The sequence below is a fragment of the Mobula birostris genome, chromosome 7 (genome assembly GCF_030028105.1).
Source record: "Mobula birostris isolate sMobBir1 chromosome 7, sMobBir1.hap1, whole genome shotgun sequence".
Classification (NCBI taxonomy): Eukaryota; Metazoa; Chordata; class Chondrichthyes; order Myliobatiformes; family Myliobatidae; genus Mobula; species Mobula birostris.
In genome coordinates this window covers 122,000,248-122,021,010 of record NC_092376.1, presented here as the reverse complement: position 1 = coordinate 122,021,010, position 20,763 = coordinate 122,000,248, and the positions used below count along the sequence as shown (strand labels likewise).

Genomic DNA, 20,763 nt, shown 5'->3' with positions numbered 1-20,763 from the left:
AGTACTGTCAGTCATGCAAGTCCCAGATGGAGACTCAGGAATACCATCGTGCACAGATATAGGATTCTTCATTGCTGTTTTTCTGACCAGTCAGGATCATTAACCCTGAGCTGAACCCCCAAACCTGGAAGACCAGTGGACCACTATTAGTCTGGCCTCTACCCTTTGACCTATTTGGAAAGGGTGACCCTACCAAGAGCCAAAGCTCAAGGCCCTGACTCCAGCCAACGTAGCTCTCCGGGTCATTGAGGCATGCAAGCCTCCAAACCCTACGACGAGGTTGTGGTCCTCCTGGAGGTTGATAAGTAATTAGTGATAATGATTAAGGGGAAGATATTGGTCAAAACTGGTGAGATCATCTGAGGACTTCAAAATACCACCTTTAAATCCTCCCCCCACTTGGGAGGGCAGATAGTGGTGGTGGGGATGGGGGGGGGGGTCAAGTAAAAGCATCTGAAATACACCACTCTTTCAGCATTGCACAGGAGCTATTCTATACTTGGTCCCACTTTCCGTGGCTTCTCTCTAAATTAAAGCCAACTGTTTCAAACTGTCATCATTATTGAAACCTGGGACATTGGAGAACCTTCACTGAAAGTTGAACATTTGCAAGGTGCAATCCAATCATGGCACCATACAGTTCTAATTACTGTGTCTGAAATAATCAGAGCAGAAGACTGACGAGGGAATTCTGTATAACCTCGGGTTCTAATTTGCCTGTGTCTAAACACGTCCTGTAAAAATTCCCCAACATTTATTCCATTAATTATTGTTCAAGCATTCATACAATAAGCTGACACAGAATGACACTTCTGTGAATTAGCATGAAAATAATGTGCCCCGAGAAGCATTTGGTAATATTTTCCTGTCTTGATACTAGAATAAAGAAGTGTTGCAGTCAATAGTTGAGAGTTCTTGGCTCAGTTTGAACTCCTCTGCTGAGACTTGCAATCAGGCACTGATGGGTAATATTTATAGCTACAGCTTTCAAAGGCTGCTGTTACTTGAAGTTCATTTTCATTGCAGAGGGACGTATTTTCACAAAGGACCTCTGGAATCATGTTTTTGGGGTGATATCACAGGGAAAAACATGCCACGTTCTTGACACATTCACCAGGCTGATCAAAAAGTTTTCTGAATTTGACGTTATTGAAGCAGCCAGCTATCCCGACACCAAACAAAAGCTCAATCACAGCTACGTTCTTAGCAACACGCGCAAGATGCTGGAGGAACTCAGCAGGCCAGGCAGCATCCATGGAAAAGAGTAAACAGTCGGTGTTTCAGGCCTTTCATCAGGACTGGAAAGGAGGGGAGAAGTCAGAGTAAGAAGGTGGGAGGAGGGGAGGAAGAAGTACAAGGTGGCAGGTGATAGGTGAGCGGGAGAGGGGGAGGGGTGAAGCAAACGGTGAGAGGGGGAGGGGTGAAGTAAATGGGAGAGGGGGAGGGGTGAAGCAAACGGGGAGAGGGGGAGGGGTGAAGTAAATGGGGAGAGGGAGAGGGGTGAAGTAAATGAGGAGAGGGGGAAGGGTGAAGTAAAGAGCTGGGAAGTTGATTGGTGAAAGAAATAAAGGGCTGGAGAAGGGAGAGTCTAATAGGAGAGGACAGAAGACCATGGATGAAAGATTCGCAGTTCCTAGTTCCTGGTTCTATTACCATTCGTCTTAAACTGGTTTACTGTGGTTTTAGGCCCAAACATCAGTAAAACAGAAGTTTTGTTTCATTTTCTACTCTATCACAACCCTTCATAATTTTGGGTAAATTGATTTTTTTTTAATATTCTCTGGTGCAAGGAGCACAATCTCTGCTTCTGCAAACATTCCAAATCTTGATAGACAGTAATTCCAACAGATTTCCCTGGGCCTGGAATGGGAAAGGAGGCAGAGAGGAGACATGAACACTGGCGACACAGGATCAGTGCAGAGGTGCAAGACGATGACAATGTCAACACCTGGGGTATTCAGCTCAGCTGGGGCAATCGTCAGACAGGGGCAGGAGCACAGTTGATGAAATGCAGTCAACAGCAGGTTTTACGGTTCAGTAATTAGTTCAGCGGGTGAATCAGCAGCTAGCAGGTTCATTGTCTCATGCCAAGCTGGGAGATCAGTGATTACTGGGTTGGGAGATTGAAGGGTGTAGGATTGCTTGGGATGGTGAGACATCTCTGCTGGAGACCCAGCTCAGTAAGTTACTTAAAGGAATGCGCCAGTCTGAAGATTACAATGCTAGACAGGGACCTGCTCCTTCTCATCGCCTTTAATGCTGCAGATGCACTGAAAGCCCATTGTGAATGTCCTATGTCAAAAACCGCCTATCCAACGCAGTTGTAAATTGTCGCGACATTCATTAGACAGGGAATAATGCAAACACCACTGCAATGCTTAGGCAGGCTGCAGATAGGTGCTGTGCATCAGATGCACAGTGTGTGCCTGAAAGAAGATTGCGTACTTTTTGATCTATGCTGTAAATATGATAAACACTCAGTGATCATTTCATTAGACACCTCCTGTACCTAATAAAGTGGCCACTGATTGTATTATGTTCATGGTCTTCTGCTGCTGTTACCCAACCACTTCAAGGTTTGATGTGTTGTGTGTTCAGAGGTGCTTTTCTGCACAGCACTGTTGTAACGCATAGTTATTTGAGTTACTGTTGCCTTCCTGTCAGTTTGAACCAGTCTGGCCATTCTCCTCTCACCTCTCTCGTTAACAAAGCATTTTCACCCACAGGAAATGACGTCATTTTGTTTTTTGCACCGTCCTCTGTGAACTCTAGAGACTGTTGTGCGTGAAAACACAAAAGGGATCAACAGCTCAGACCACATTGTCTGGCACCAGCGGTCATTTCACGGCCAAAGTCACTTAGCATATACTTCTTGCCCATTATGATATTTGGTCTGAACAACAACTGAACCTCCTGACCATGTCTGCATGTTTTCAAGCATTGAGTTGCTGCAACAGGATTGGCTGATTAGATATTTGCATTAATGAGGTGTACAGGTGTCCCTAATAACGAGACCACTGACTGTGTTATCATACGTTGGATTGCGTTGCAAAGAAAATCATGCCTTCACAGTACAACTTACAACGCTTCAATATCTCAGTCATACTTTCAGTTTACGGGACATGACATGAGGGAGGAGATGAAAGGCAGAGGAAGTTCTATTGATATCAATGGATCTGGGCTTGAGAGGGTGAACAGCTTTAAGTTCCTCAGCAAAAACATCACTGAGGATCTCACGTGGTCTGTACATACCGGCTGTGTGTGAAAAAGGCAAAACTGCGCCTCTTTCACCTGACGGTTGAAGAAGTTTGGTATGGGCCCCGAAATCCTTAGAACTTTCTGCAAGGGCACAATTGAGAGCATCCTGACTGGCTGCATCACTGCCTGGGATGGGAACAGTACTTCCCTCAATCGCAGGACTCTGCAGAGAGTGGTGCGGACAGCCCAGGCCATCTGTAGATGTGAACCTCCCGTGAGTCAGGACATTTACAAAGACAGGTGTGTAAAAAGGGCCTGAAGGATCATTGGACACCCGAGTCACCCCAACCACAAACCGTTTCAGCTGCTACCATCTGGGAAACGGTACCGCAGCATAAAAGCCAGGACCAACAGGCTCTGGGACAGCTTCTTCCACCAGGCCAACAGACTGATTAATTCATGCTGATACAATTATATTTCTATGTTATATTGACTGTCCTGTAGTACATACTATTTATTATAAATTACTATAAACTGCACATTGCACATTTAGACGGAGACATAACGTAAAGATTTTTACCCCTCATGTATATGAAGGATGTAAGTAATAAAGTCAATTCAATTTCCATTTCAAACTCATCCTGTAGAGGGAGTATGTCAGTATAACAATGGTGCCCTCCACCACCACCTCCCATCGCACAAGAAAATAGCCTATCAAACACACAAAATGATGGAGGCACTCAGCAAGTCAGGCCGTGTCAATGGAGGGAAATAAACTGCTGAAGTTTCAGCCTGAGATCTCTCGTCAGGACTGGAAAGGAAGAGAAGCCGGACTGGGAGGGAGAGGAGCACGAGCTGGTGGGTGATTGATGAATCCACTTGAGGGGGGTAAGGCATGAGGGTAGGGGAGGAGGTGTACAAAGGGAATAATGTGAGCAGCTGGGGGATGACAGGTGGGGGAGTGAAGGGCCGAAGATGAAAGAATCTGGTAGGAGAAGGCAGTAGACCATGGGTGAGAGGATGGTCGGGAACCAAAGGGAGTAAGGTGATATTGATGAGAGTGGAGTAGGGGAATGAGAACGGGGAACAGGGCCACAGGGATAAGGGAAAGTGGGGGGGGGGAAGAACTGGAAGGGAGTGGTTACCATGCATTAGAGAAATGGATTTTGACACTGTCAACCTGGAGACTATCGAGATAGAATAGGAGGTGTTTTTCATTCAGTCTGCATCTGGATTCAACTTAGCAGCAGGGCTGGATTAACCTAGTAGCAAAAGTAGCATATGCTACAGGCCCTGCACTAAATGCTTGCAAGCTGCAGTCTGGTGAAATCGGCATCTCACTGTATTCTCACCATGATCTGGCAACGCTGTTGTTTTCATGTCGGGGGAGCTGCATGGTATGTGTGTGCAGGCATGTGTTGGCTCCTTGCTGCGTCGTGGTGACCTTTGCGCTATCTCCCACACTCCTTAGCCGCAGCAGAGTGCGCTGCTGACTTTAACTGTGCGCTATGTTTTGCCGTCTGGACCAGTTGAAAGATTTGTGAAATTTTTGGATATGGAAGGTCATAACGCTGAACAGCTCACTCACAGTTTACTTGACTTTTTAAAGGAAAATGATATTGATATAAAAGACTGCCATGGTCAAAGTTATCACAATGCCAGCAACATGAGTGGCAAGTACAGTGGCTTACAAGCACAAACTAAAGAGCTGAATGAGTTTGCGGATTACATTCCATGTTTTGCACATTCACTAAATTTGGATGGAAAATGTTGTCAAGAAGAATTAGTTTTCTTTCAATTTGTAGAAAGCCAGTACACATTTTTTTCTGCTTCTACTTATCAGTAGGATTTCCTTTCTGCTGCATTATCTGATGGTGGTGCTCATTCGCCCATTGTGAAAAGAATGTCAGATATCAGATGGTCAGCTCATGCAGATGCAACAAAAGCACTTTTACACATCTCTTCTGCAATAAAACAAGTCTTGGATGATATTTCAAATAACAATGATCAGAAGGCAGAGTATCAACAATAGGCTCGTGGACTTTCAACCATGATGAAGTTGGAAACAGGAATAATGGTCATATTGTGGGATCAAGTGTTACAGCATTTTCAAATAACCAGTGCTTCTTTGCAATTTTCTGGCCAAGACTTGAACATAGCTTGTGCACTCTAGGAATCCTTGCATGGATATATTCAAGCTATACGGTCTACTTTTTCAGACATTGAGCAAAAAACCAAGGATCTGACTAAGTGTGAAGATTATCAACAGCAAACTCGAAGAAAACAGAAGCAAAATCGTGTGTATGATGATTTCAGTGATTCCAGCACTCTTGATCCACTTGTTGAATCTCAAACACCTTCTCAGAAGTTTAAAAACCGAGCATTTCTTGCCATTATTGACAGCTTGCTTTCTGCCCTGTCAAAAAGGCAGAAAGCTTATCTAAAGGTGAGTGGTGTTTTTGGATTCCTTCATCAGTTACAGTCATTTACACTCGAAGAGATTGTAAAGAGATCATCAAATCTTATTAAATCATATCCGGAAGATCTGGAAGAAGGTCTTGATGAAGAATTGTGCAGTTTACTGAACTGTTGAAAACTGATCTTGCTTCTCATATTGGTGCCAAACAAGACCTTGTAGAGTTACAGTTGTACCGTTTGATAACTGACAATTCTTTGGAGTCATGTTTTCCAAATGTAGAAAATGCTTTGCACATCTATTTGTCACTCATGGTTACCAACTGCAGTGGAGAACGCTCATTTTCAAAACTGAAAAGGATTAAAAATGAACTAAGGAGCACCATGGGTCAAAACAGATCGAACAATCTCACTCTAATGAGCATTGAACATGAACTTCTGCATGAAATAGACATTTCCAGTATCATCAACAAACTTGCTCATGCTAAATCTAGAAAATGTAACTTGTAAATTGTAGTTTTGTTACTTCTGACATTTGAAATTGATACTTACATGTAAGTAATACTATTACTGAAGTGTCAGACATTTGTCATATTATCAGGCTGTATAGCAAATGAAAAAATTGAATTACTTTACTATGCAAGTAAATAATTTATGATTTATTACATATGTGCATTTTTTAAATTTAGGGCCCCTTTATAACATATGCTACAGGGCCCACACTAGCTTAATCCGGCCCTGTTTAGCAGTGGAGGAGATAGACAGGTCAGTGTGTAAATGAGAAGAGGAATTAACTAATCTGGCCAGTAGGCGATCCTTGCTGTTGAAGCTGCTTGACAAAGCTGTCCTTCAGTCTGTGTCGGATCTCACCGATGTGGAGGAGGCCATGACGGCAGTGTCAGATACGATAAACAACACTGATGGATTTTCATACAAAGCGTTGCCTCTCCTGGAAGGTCTGTTTAGGGCCCCTGAACGGCGGTGAGGGAGAAGGTGTAGGGACAGGTGTAACACTTAGATAGTTGCAGGCTACATGCCAGGAGGATGATCTGTGGAGAGGGACAAGTGGGCAAGGGCGTTGAGGAGTGATCCCTGCAGAAAATGAAGAGGGCAGGAAAAGACATGCTTAGTGGAGGTGTTGGATGTGGAAACCAGTTGGTTAGTAGATAGTAAATACCTTTCACCTGTTGCCCTGCTCCCTCGTCCTAATCAATCCCACTAGTACAGTGCTGCTGACACCAGAACACATTCTATTTCAGAAGTATTTGCAACTGCTGTGGTCATACATGTTCCTGACGAAGCCAAAGCAGTTAGCAGCAGCTGGCATTACATACTCCATGTAAAGGGCAGACCTGCCTGGGTATACAGTATTCTGCTTTGGGTATTTCAGAGGTGAATTTTAAATAACTCTACCTACTGAATCTACCAAGCAGCACCCACCATCAAAGACCCCCACTGTCGAGGCCATGCCCTCTTCTCACCGCCATCAGGGGAGAGAAGGTACAGAAACCTTAGGTTTCACACCACTGGGTTCAGAAACAGTTATTACCCCACAACCACCAGGTTCCTGAATAAGCGTGGATAAATTCACTCACCGTTACTCCACACTGATTTACGACCTACAGACTCACTTTCAAGGACTCTTTACAACTCACGTTCTCAGTTAATTTCACTTCCATTTCCCTCTTTTGCACATTAGTCTTTGTCAGTCTCTGTTTACGTATAGTCGTTCACAGAATTCTATTGTACTTCTTTTTCCTGTGAATGCCTGCAAGAAAGTTTATCTCAAGGTTGTACATGGTAACATACATATCCTTTGATAATAAATTTACTTTAAATTGCAGAGAGCATAGGGACACCGGGTGATGGGCTCAGAGGATAAGAGAGTGAAACCTACCAAATATTAATAGGTCCAGGTGGTGTGAATGTGAGCAGGATTTTTCCTATTGTGGGAGAACATTGGACCAGAGGTCACAGCCTCAGAATAGAAGGATGTCCTTTTAGAACAGAGACAAGGAAGAATTTCTTTAGCCTAAAGGTAGTGGCTTTGTGGAATTCATTGCCACAGATGGCTATGGAATCCAAGTCATTGGGTATATTTAAAGTGGAGGTTGATAGGTACTAAGTTAGTAAAGGCATCAAAGGTTATGGAGGGGAAAGCTAGGAGAATGGGGCTGAGGGAAAATAAATCAGCCATGATCAAGGGTAAGAATAGAGTCAATGGGCCGAATGGCTTATAGTCATATAAACAGGAATCCACTTTTGAGATCTGGATGACAGTGTGACCGGTACTTTAAAGGAAGGAGCTGTCCCAATTTAATCTTCTCCGATTGTTAGAGAGGGGTACGAGCCACGTGCATGGAAAGTGGATCTCGCTACCCATTGACAAATAATCAGAGATCAGCGTGAAACATGGTGGATCTGCGCGGGGTGAAAGTTAATAACAGATAAGGACTCAGTGGTGCGAGTAACAGAAGACGAGGTTGGTAAAAGTGCAGTGCACATCCCCAATCTAGCTGAAATACATAATTCATGTTCTGCATGCAGAGTTGACAGCTCCACCAGAATGAATTATGCGAGCCGTGAGCGTTGGGGGGGGGGGGGAATCAAACAGCTGTGGGCTCATTCCGAAGAACAACTGGTGCGAGTTGCAGCCATAGCAACCCCTGCTCAATAGCTCAAGCTGAGCTATCTAGTGTCACTAGCAACGCACTCATGGTCTGCAAATGGGTTAAAATAGGTATGACTTTCTTGCTCAGAGGATAACACAACCACCAACCTGAAAAACATCCAGTGTAAGGAAATGCTGACAAAAACTTAACAATTCTGATTACATCGGAATTATAATCAATGTCAAACTAAAATTGGGGTTTGTTTTATTTCAATGAAAACAAAGCCTTCATGCTATCTGCTAGAACGTAAATGGATACAATGCATTATTCTTTGTATGAAGGGGAAGAAATTAGTTATATTCCTCATAGTAACAACTCAGAACAGCGATGGACTAAGAGACTGGTCAGATTATTTTGTGGAGTTTGAAGGATAAATGTGGGATAGGAAGCCAGAGGGGGAAAAAAAATCTGATTTGAACTGTTCAAAATAACTTTTACAATCTACTGAAACAGGCAGATAGGACTTCTGCATCACATATTGCGTGAAAGATGACACTTGTATTGACAGAACATCACTGAACAATTGTTTCTAAACTGAAACTCATTTTCTATTTCTTATAACTGAGAAGACAAACTTGAAACCTAACAGACTTGATAGAAATACTCCCGTGATCACTTTACGATATTAAAAAAATCTTGCTATGCACTATTCAGTTCCATTGGAGTCCACTTCATTTCAATAGAATGGGCAGTGTAAAACATTTTCTTCAGGTGAACGTCTTGCATTAAGTTCATATGGGAAAGGCTAGTATTAATTGCCTAAGATTTATTCAAATTTATCTGAAATCTTCACATTAGTAAAAAAATAGAAATGTGTTAGAAAAAGATCTTGTAGCTTCTTCACATTGACAACATTTATATGCTGAACAAATATGTATCCAATCTGCTGCCTCTACAAATCTAATGTTTTGTTTACAATAATGATATATTTGCAACAAACATTATCAAAAATTATGAAACTACATGTGGTACATGCATATTTCTTAATGACTCCAATATTGCCAGTGCTTTTTCACCCGGGTTTTGTGGAATTTGAGCAAGTAAGCAGTTCACCTTACAGTTCACATCTTTTGGTGTTTTTCCACCTCCTAGCCTCAACAAATGTGTTCATGAGGGGATGTATTTCCATAGACGCTGGTACTTTGTTCAAGTAGTCATTCTACTTCTGTGATTCACAATAGTGGATGTGGCAGGCTGTTCAATTGTGAGAATCAGTGTCAGATTCATTCCTAATACTGTTTATACTCAGTGCACTGTGTTTTCAACATGTCCAATGGACACCCATCAGAAACTTTTTATTCCCTTATTTCAATATTGTCAGGGGAGGACATAGCATCCCGCTTGGTCCCACTCCTTTTCCTCTTTAAGACTAGCTGCTCCTTAATTACCGACCAAGAGTAAAGTTTAAAATATTCTACATCTGTATGGTTCATTTCAAAATCCCATTGTTCATTACAAATGCTATTACGGAGAGAAGCTTGAAGTGCAGAATTTTAAATCTCAATCACAGCAAGTCCTTTGACAGCGTAATCATTTCATCTAACATTAAAATTATTAGGAAGACTTCCTGCGGCTTTCTAATTTTCACTCATAATAAACCAGGAACCACAGTGATGCAGATTTTATCAAAGGTGGAAACTAATTTTCCTAAACAAAAGTAATTCACCTTATAAGGATCTTGTGCATATTGATTCTATAACAGATTTGAGTACTTACAAAGTTGCCCGTTACAAACAGGGCTTCGGTTTGATGAGAATCCTACACAATGAGGACAATTTTCTTAAAATTGTTTGCTTTTGTGAGATTTAAATGAATAGGACGGTTAGTCTTAAAGTGAACAACTGTGACCTCCTACGATAATGTCTTTCTTTATATCATAATTTGCAAAGTAAGTTTGAAACGATGAATGACTAATTCTAACAAACAAGCCAGCGCGTTGCAGCGCCGTCAGTGTAGCCTCGTTGTGGATTCGAGATGGCGGCCGTGGGCACGGTCTATCGCTTTGGTGTGACGACAGCGAAGAGCGCCGGAAGTGCGACACAGGGCCTGTTGTTGTCGTCGGCAGTGGCCTGAATCCTGCTCGGGCGCTGGGACGAGAGGGTGCAGATGTAAGTAAAGTTCGCGAGTGATCGGCAGCGGCGGCAGGTTTCGAGTTGCACCTACTCGGCCTTAGTGCGGCGGTGATGTCGATATCGTGGGAAGAGCAGGCACCGTCATTTTGGTTTAACTCTCCTACCGTTGACGCTACCCACACTCTCCTCAGAAATCTACCCATGGTTAATGGTCCTAAACTCCGGTGCGAGCTAGTGGGCACCCAATGATTCTCTAAATGTGTTGGGAGAGGAAGGGAAGGGGAAAAGGGTGCTGTTAATGTCCCTTCTGTAGCCAGCTACTGTTTATAATTGCCAGGACAGTAAATATTGTAACCCTTATTGTCCAGGAGACGGTCAATGTCTGTTGTACGTCCTCTAATCTTATTATAGAGGACACCCTGTATCCGACTAGAAGTGTTTCGATTTTTTTGGATTTTGGAATAATTGCAGCTATATAATGGGATACCTTGGGGATCGGACCTAAGTCTAAACACAAAATTCATTTCCCTTACATGTACAGCTTATACATATACCCTGAAGCTAGTTCTATGTAATATTTTTAATAATTTTGTGCATGAAAATATAACGTACAAATGGAACCATCAGAAAGGTGAGCTGTTAGCACTTCGGCTGCCGAGATGGACAGTCATTGGTTGTTTGGCATCTCCATCATTTCTGACTGGCTTTATGTTCTACTGGTCAACAATCTTTCTCTTACACTTGTACGTCACACATGTACTTAACAGTAAACATGTTACATACCGAAAAAGGATCTCGTGCTTTCCCAGCATAAATGACGAATAAATCCTTCTCGGGCTTCCAGCCGGAGACAGGTATTGATTATAACCGACATTTTGATGACCGACTCTGCCACCTGCATCAGGGATACAACAACTTTTCAGAGACGACTATGACATCTTCGTAGTGTGGCCTCATGGACTCTGTGCACTCCAACAGTTCCACGACCATCTGAACAATATACATCGAAACATTCAATTTATGATGGAGATGGAGAACGGTGGTTCCTCTCATTCCGAGACGTTCTAATACAACAGAAACCGGACGGTAGCCTCGGACATGATAAATATCGGAAACTCACTCACATGGACTTATACCTCAAGAATAACAGCCACCATCACACCTCCCAATGTAGAGCAATTCTTTCTACTTTGAATAACTGTGCAAAAACTATTTTGGACCTGGAGAGTCTCCCTGAGGAAATAAGACGATTACGCACGATGTTCCTACAGAATGGCACAAGGTGAAGGAAATCAATTGGGCTCTTAAAAGGGCCGACGGAAAAACCAGGAAACCTGACAACGAGGAAGAACCCGTTGCTACCGCCTGTCTTCCCTGTATTTCCACAGCTTCTGAAAGGATCATCAAGATCCTGAAGAAATACCAATTAATACCATCCACAAACCTGTAAGGAAGCTCAAATCACAGTTTATGCGGGTGAAAGATGATCTGGGACTCCAGTCAGCTGACGTTTACAGGATTCCCTGTGAATGCAGAGCCACGTGTATCAGCCAGCCAGGACGCACGATGAAAACCTGCATCAAGAAGCACAGGAGGCATATCCGTTTGGATTATCTGGAGAAATCAGCAGTAGCAGAAAATTGCATTTGCAATGGCCATAAGATTGACTTCGGCAGCGTGAAACTACTGTGCCGTGCCAATGGCTTTTTGGACCGCCAGTGAAAGAAGCCATTGAAATTAAACTAGAGATAAAGAATTTTAACAAAGACGAAGGTCTCATTTTAAGTCACAACTGGAATTCGAAACAAGGTGGGAGAATGGAAACCTGATTGGATGAGGATTAACCGATCAGGAGATACGGATGATGGGGTTATAAATACCACTGGACTGGACATGCCCAGGTGTCATCCCTGATGAAGATGGCATAGTTTGTCATCGAAGCGTCGGTTATAATCGATACCTGTACCCAACTGGAAGCCCCAGAAGAGTTTATTCGTCTTATTACATACCATTAATATAAGGAAAATGCAATGTGTGCAGGGTAACAAAAGCAGCATAGCAGCATCGGGAGAATACCTGTATCAGCTGTTGAACAACAATGGCAGGCTTTCAGTCTCCACCTACGATGCCCTCTTTTGATTACGAGTTTACAGTATACTGTGTTTGTTGTTTTTCTTTTAGCTTTTACGTAAGGTATCAAAACAAAAGATTGAATTTAATTACAAGTGAATGTAATGAAAACTGTGAAAAAAGTCAGCATTTTGTTTTGAACGCAATGATGATGCTGATCGTGTTACACTCGGTGCAGATTCCCTGCAGTGTACACGAGCCACTGGTACAAAATCTTTGTGAAATAATTCAGAAAAGATCTCCTTGGCAATCCGTGTCCTTTTGTTAGCATAATGATAGACTGGTAAGGTCTTCACTCCTTTAAAACAGCAAGGACGTGCGCTTTTGCCTACCACAGCAAGTTTACACTGATGCACGTCAGTTGCATTAGCACATCCCAGTACAATTGTTCTGTCCTTGTCATCCTTCATTCCTGTAGATGATGTGGGTAGACTTGCTCTGGTCCGAGGTTTTCATCAGTGACGATCTTGGCAAACTCATCAATAAATTTCCCTGCTGCCTTGTGATCAGCAGATGCTTTATCACCACAAATCTTTAAAAATTTAATGCCATGCCCTTTCTTAAATTTCTGCAACCAGCCTGCTGAATATTCACAATTGACTTCAAATTTTGTGTTGGTGTGATCGACCTTTGCTTGTTTCATGATCAGTATACTCCGCTGACGAGTCCACTCTTTCAATACATGAGAGAATTTTTTTTTGCTTTATGTGGTGTTTTTTCATTTTTCATTAACTTCTGTTCACTACTTTCTTTTTGTTCTTCTGTTTCTTCAGGTTGTAGATGGTGGTCGTTCCTACATCATACTCTTCTGTCAGATGCTTCACACTTGCACTGCTGTCATGATTTTCTAACAACTTGACATTCTAATAATCAGAAATGCTTCCTCTTTTTCTTCTCACCATTACCAGGGGTAGCTGCAGATCTTTTTGATATTTTCAGCAATATCTCCACAGCGCAGAGCAGAGAGTAAGCACAAAACACATGGTAATCACCGTGAGTAATGCACAAAGGTCTGACTATGACTGCTGAGAAACTGGCACCAACAGGGCCCCACTCAGGCTGTGTGAGGTCACTGCTCAGAACTTTTTATCGTGTTCCTCACCTGGGAACCTTCCCAGCACATTGTGGAATTTCCCATTCGTGGCATCATGTCAGCACTTTAAAAAATTTAGGATTTCAGATAGGGGATGCTCAGCCTGTGATATACTGTAGGCAGATTTCTCCAGACAGAGCACGTATTATCCCTGAATGTGTTGGGTGGGGGGATGGTAGCAGGGAATCAGTTAATAAGACACAAAGCCATTTGTCCCATGGTTGCTCCATTCTAGAGTAACACGCATACAATGCTGTAGGAACTCAGCAGGTCAGGCAGCATCAATGGAGAGGAATAAAGAGCTGACGTTTCGGTCCGAGGCCCTTCACCAGGACAGGAATGGAAGGGGGAAGAAGGGGGAGGGGAAGGAGTATGTTAGAAAGTAGTAGGTGAAACCAGGTGAGGGGAAGGAAGGTAGGTGAGGGAGAGGGTTGAAGTGGGAAGCTGGGAGATGACAGGTGGAAGAGGTGGTGGGTTGAAGCCGAAGGAGTCTGATGGGAGAGGAGAGTGGGCCAGAAGGAGGTGATAAGCAGATGAGGAATGAGAAGGGGTAAGAGGGGAGCCACAGCAGGAAATAGAAAAAAGAAAGGAGGGGGTGGGGAGAGAGAAATTACCAGAAGTTAGAGAAATTGATGTTCCTGCTGTCAGCTTGGAGGCTATCTAGAACCAGGCTCTTGAACCAGTGGGGATAACTTCACTTGCCCCTTCACCAAACTGTTCCCACAATCACTTTCAATGATTCTTCATCTCATGTTCTTCAGACCAAGACTTCTAGGAACCTAAAGCTCTCAACCTCAGCGCTGTTGATGAAGAGAGAAGCAAGTGCATTACCTCCCTTCCTGATGTCAATGACCATCTCTTTTGTTGACATTGAGGGAAAGGTTGTTGTCATGATACTGTGTCACTAAGCTCTCTATTCCTTCCTGTACTCTGACTTCTTGTTATTTGAAATGCGACCCACCACGGTGGTAGCATCTGCAGACTTGTAGGTGGGCTTAGAGCACAATCTGACCATGCAGCCATGAGTGTAAAGGGAGTACTGTAGGGGTCTGAGGATGAATCCTTGTGGAGCACCAGTATTGAGAATAATCATGGGGAGGAGGGTGGGTGTCTTTCCTTACTGATTGTGGTCCACTGGGAAGGAATCGTGGGGTCCATTTGTAGAGAGAGATGTTAACTCCTATGTCTTGGAGTTTTTGTTGAGTTTGCTTGGAATTATAGTATTGAAGGTGGAACTGCAGTCAATAAACAACAGTCTAAAGTAGTAGTGTTTACTGTCTTGATGCTCCAGAGGCGAGTGTAGGGTTGGGAACTTGGCGTCTACAATATAGACCTGTTTCGGCAGTGGGTCGAAGGCTGTCTAAGCGGCCAGGGTTAATGCATGCCGTGACCAGCCTCGCAAAGAACTTCACGATGGAGCCTCTGAATGGTAGTCGTTTGGCACAATACCTTGTCTTTTCTTAGGTACTGAGATGATGGTGTTTTTCGTAAAGCAGGTGGGAACGTAGGACTGAAGCAGGGAGAGGTTAAGGATATCTGAAAATACTGCTGTGAGCTGATCTGTGTCTGATCGATGGACGTGGCCATCCGGGCCTGAGTCCTTCTGCAGTTTCACGCTCCTGTGGACTGATCTTGCATCTGCAGTGGTGATTGTGGGACTGAGTGCATTGGGGGCTGCTGACATACAAATCCCTTCTGTTCAAAATGACCATAGAATGCATTACATTCATTGGGAAGGGGTTTGTTTATGGTAGAGATGCTACCTGACTTAGTTCTGTAGCCCTTTAAAGCATGTAAGCCCTGCCACTAACGATGGCTGTCTGAGACTCAGCTTTGGAATGGTGGATTGTCTTTTGGCATAGTTGATAGTTTTATAGAAGTCATTTCATGATTTGTAGACAGTTGGTGTTACTTGATTTGAATGCTGCATTCCTGGACTTCAGTAGGGAGTGGAGCTCCTCGTCCTTCCAAGACTTCTTGGTTTGGGAACACACGGATTCTCCTCTGTGGTACGCAGTCCTCAACACGTTTGCTGATAAAATCCAGGGTGGTGGTGACATACTCATCGTACTCATCGAGGCCGGCAGCTGAGTCTCTGAACGTGGACCAGTCTGCTGACTCTGAGCTGTCATGTAGAAGCTCACCTATTTCCTCAAAGCTGCATTGTGTGGCTTCCTGGACTGGATCCTCCTGCTTCAGCTTCTGTTTTTTTTATGTAGGGAGAAGGAGCACAACCTAGTGGTCTGTTTGCAAATTCACAAATGTCACTCCACTCTTTAATAAGGCCAAAAAAACAGGAAATTATAGCCCAGATAGCCTGACTTCAGTAGCTGGGAAGACGTTTGAACCCATTATTAAGGATGACGTTTCATGGTACTTGCAGACGCGTGATAACATAGGCCAAAGTCAGCATGGTTTCTTCAAGGGTAAATCTTGCCTGACAAATCTGATGGAATTATTGTCGGGTATAACAGGCAGGATAGACAAAGGAGAGCCAGTGGATATTGTTTACTTGGATTTTAAAAAGGCCTTTGACAAGGTGTCACACATGAGGCTGCTAAACAAGATAAGAGCTCATGGTATTTCAGGAAAGTTACCAGCGTGGATAGAAGATTGGCGGACTGGTAGAATGCAACGTGCTGGAGTAAAGGGGGCTTTTTCTGGTTGGCTGCGAGTGACTAGCAGTGTTCCTCGGGGATCGGTGTTAGGACAGCTTTTCACATTATATGTCAGTGACTTGGATGACAGAATTGATTACTTTGCAGACAATACAAAGGGGCAGGGAATCTACAGAACAGCTTAGGAGAATGGGCGAAGTGGCAGATGGGACGTGCATGGTCATGCACATTGGTGGAAGGAGTAAATGAGTAGACTGTGTTCTAAATGGGTACAAAATTCAGAAATCGGTGGTGCAAAGGGGCTCGGGAGTTCTCATACAGGAATCCCTAAAGGTTAACTTGCCGGTTGAGTTGGTGTTAAGGAAGGCAAATGCAATTTGAGCATGCATTGCAAGAGGACTAGAATATAACAGCAAAGCTGTAATGCTGAGGCTTTACAAGCCATCAGTCAGACCCCACTGAACGACGAGTACTGTGAGCAATTTTAGGCCCCTTATCTAAGAAAGGATGTGCTGCTCTAAAGGGCCCTCTCCAAAACTAGCAAGAATGATCCAGGAATGAAAGGGTTAATGTATGAGGCTCTGGGCCTGCACTCTCTGGAGTTTAGAAGAATTAAAGGGTATCTAATTGAATCATATCAAGTATTTAAAGGCCTAGATAGAATGTCTTGGACAGAGGGCACAGCTTCAGATTGGAATGATGTCCCTTTAGAACAGATGAAAAGGAATTTCATTAACAAGTGGATGGTGAATCTGTGGAATTCGTTGCTATAGATGGCTGTGGAGGCCAAGACATTGGGTATACTTAAAGCAGTGGTTGACAGATTCTTGATTAGTCAGGGATTCAAAGGTTATGACGAGAAGGTGGGAGAATGGGATTGAGAGGGATAATAAGTCAACCATGATGCAATGGTGGAGCAGACACAACAAGCTGAATAGCCTAATTTTGCTCCTTGTGTCTTATGGTCTGATTTACCAAAGTGTGGGCAGGGTGGTGGGGGATGCCTCAGTAGGCACGCTTGGTTCAATAGCAAAGGTCAAGGTTGTGTGTGTGCATGGTAGAAGAGGAGAAGTGCTGGTAGTATTTTGATGACACATTCTGAAGTTGGCCCAATTGAAGTCACTGACAATGAAGAAATGGCTTTCAGATGTTGACCATAGAGTGTAGTTCATAGAGCATGGGCTTTGTGACCCTCCGAGGTGGGATTGAGACTGCCATCAGGACAGCTGAAGTGAACTCCCGTCGCACTTCATCTCTTTCTCTTTCATGTGCCCAACCACACTGGAGGCAATTTAGTTTGGCCGGTTTATCTATCAGCACATCTTATTTCTAGCGGTGACGATACAGTCCACAGAGGAGAGGTTAACACCCTGACACAGTGGTGCCAGGATAACAACCTCTCCCTCAATGTCCGAAACACAGAAGAGCTGATAGTGGATTACAGGAGGAATGGAGACAGGCTCACGCCAATCAACATCAATGGGACTGCAGCTGAGAGGCTGAGTAGTTTCCAGTTCCTCGGTATACACATCACCGAAGATCTCACCTGGACTGTACACACCAACTTTGTGGCAAAAAATGCATAACAGCGTCTCTTCCAACTCAGGCGACTGAAGTTCAGCATGAGTCCCAAAGACTCAAGACCTCCTACAGGGGCACCATTGAGAGCATCCTGACAGGCTGTATCAGCGTCTGGTACAGAACTGCACCAACCTTGGTCGCTGGGCACTGCAGAGAGTGGTATGGACAGCCCAGCGCATCTATGGATGTGAACTTCTCTCCAGTGACGACGTTTATAGCAGCAGGTGCAGAAAGGAGGCCTGGGAGATCATCGGGGACTCCAGTCACCTCAACCATAAACTGTGTCAGCTGCTTCCATCTGGCAAACGGTACCACCGCACTAAAGCCAGGACCAACAGTCTACTGGTCAACTTCTTTCCACAAGCCATTAGACTTATAAACTCACGTCTGTACATTGTGATGGAGTCGTATTACAAAGATTTTTACTCCCTCACATTGTGGGACGGATGTAAGATTTAAATAAATTCAATTCCATTCAAATTCAGGTGTGGGAAGAAACCGCAGCATCCAGTGGAAATGAGTGCAGTCACATGGAGAACACAGAAGCTTCATGCAAGCAGCACCCAAGGCCAAGAATTCTGAGAGACCAGCAGTAGCTCTTGTTCCTGCATGTCATCTATTTGTGGTTTGTTTTACAGCTCTAATGCTTATGAGTTTTGTTTGAATTTTCTAGGTGCAAGTTTAACCTTGTAAATTACTGAACAGAACCCTAACCCTAACCCAAACAGGTAACTGAATGGAATTCATCAATATCTGTTAATTGGATGTAATTCCTATGTGGGAATACAGGCCAATTTAGCTTAACAGCTGGAGGGGAAAATATAAGAAATAATTACTAATGGTGATACATTGACGTTATCAGAGAAATTCTAGATAAGCGGTCGTGTGACACCACGTGTAAAATTATTGCAGAAAACAGAGGCTCTGTGTAGGATGCAACGTATTGTTATAAATTGATTGACTAACAGGAAATGGAGAGAGCTGTAAATGAGTCATTTTCTGTTTGGTAAAATGTAGTAAGTGGTACCGATTGGTGTTGTCTCAACTTTTTCTACGTTAATAAATGATTTGGATGAAGACGTTAGTCTGATTGCTAAATGTTCAGACAGTTAGGAAACTAATTTGTTAAGATGGAAAAAGACAGGCTCTTTAAGTGAGTGAATGACGATGTAGCAGATATGACATTTATTTTGGCAGGAAAAAAACAAAAATAAATGTACTGTTTAAAGATGAGAAATGGATGGATTTGGGTGATTCACAAAAGGCTGGTTTGCATTTACAGCAGGGAAATGTGTAGGCTAATAAAATGTTAATTTTCATTGCTAGGGAATTAAATACAGAAGTGGGAAGGGGGTTATTAACTCCACTGTGGAGGGTCCCAAGCCCAGCTACGAAAGGAAGAGAGGTGGGAATGGGGCTAGCAGCCCCATTCCATGAAAACCCAGACTTTCAAAAATGCCAACAGAAGCTCCGAAGACCTCATCCGTGGGAGAGGAAGGATCTTTGCTTAGAAGGCATATGAAGTAGCACGATGAGTGTGGAAGCCACAGGGATGATCAACTATTGGCCCAGGACAAAGGACTCTGACGAGCTGCTGTCGGTGGCTTTGCCCCAGTAGGGGTGAAGGGCTTGAGAAGAAGAAGATTGGTGGAAGTGGATCAGTCAGGGGTTTTAATACGAAAGTGGCGAAGGAAAGTAAATTTTCTGAGCTATGGGGAAGGAGTTGTGGGTGGGCGGGCATGTATTGATTAAAGTGAGTTAGTATTGACTTTAAGTTCAGTGGACTCCTTCTGTGCAGAAATGGAAACAAAGAAATATATTTCCTTTTTGAGGGCAGCACAGTAACATAGTGGTTAGTACAATGCTCTACATTACTGGCGACCTGGGTTCAATTCCCACCACTGCCTGTAAGGAGTTTGTACCTTCTCCCCGTGACTGCGTGCGTTTCCTCCGGGTGTTCCGGTATCCGCCCCCATTCCAAAGACGTCCCGGTTGGTAGGTTAATCGGTCATTGTAAATTGTCCCGTGATTAGGCTCAGGTTGAATCGGGGTATTGCTGGGCGGCGCAGCTCGAAAGCCCAGAAGGGCCTTCCTTGTGCTGTATCTCAATACATAAATAAATAAAACTTTGACTGTAACTGCCTAGATTTTACTGGTGATTATTTTAAATCTGTAAGTTTAAGCTGTGTAAATACACTCAATGCCACTTTATTAGGTACATCTGCTCAATAATGCAAATATCTGATCAACCAATCATGTGGCAGCAGCTCAGTGCATGAAAACGTGCAGGCAGGGTCAAGCGGTTCAGTTGTTGATGAAAACAAACAGCAGAACAGGGAGGAAGTGTGCTGGAAGTGATTCTTGATGTTAGACGGGCTGGTTTGAGTATCTCAGAAACTGCTGACCTGTGTTTTTTGTGCACAACGCTCTCTAGTGTTTATAAAGACTGATGCAATGTCCAGTGAGCAGCAGTTGGGTGGGTGAAAAAGCCTTGTTAATGAGAGAGGTCAGACGAAAATGGCCAGACTGGTTCAATCTGACAGGAAGGCAACAGTAACTTGAGTAGCGTTGTGTTAGAACAGTGGTGTGCAGAATGCACAACACGTCAAACCTTGAAGTGGATGGGCTATCGCCCGTCAGACCATGAGCGTACACTCAGTACATACAGTACCTAATAAAGTGGCCACTGGAGTGTCTGCTTGTTTTCTTTTCCCAGTGCTTTCCTTGGTTAAGTAAGCTACCTTTTACTGACTTTTATCTGTCTCTTAGCTGCTCTGGTTGTTTTCATTAATCTACTTCCTGCTTTTCTCATCTTTTATTCTGTTTTTCTTTGTTCTTGCTTTGATGTTCAGATCCCTTGATCTGAAGTAATCACAATTGATGGGAGATTATTCCACATACCCAGCATGTCTTTTCTCATGTTACATCTGAAGCCATTCATTCTCTATTGCTTGTTCCAACCATCCACCTTGTCTAATTATCAT

The 20,763-nt window shown here is 43.5% G+C and overlaps 1 protein-coding gene across 1 annotated transcript in view; it reads left to right on the top strand.

The window, feature by feature from the left end:
* Positions 1-10,308: 10,308 nt before the first annotated feature.
* Positions 10,309-20,763, top strand: part of slu7 (SLU7 homolog, splicing factor) — a 43,208-nt gene continuing 32,753 nt past the window's right edge. Inside the window, exon 1 of the mRNA XM_072263693.1 lies at positions 10,309-10,393. The gene's annotated coding sequence lies outside the window, so the exon portion shown is untranslated. The remainder of the gene's footprint in view (positions 10,394-20,763) is intronic.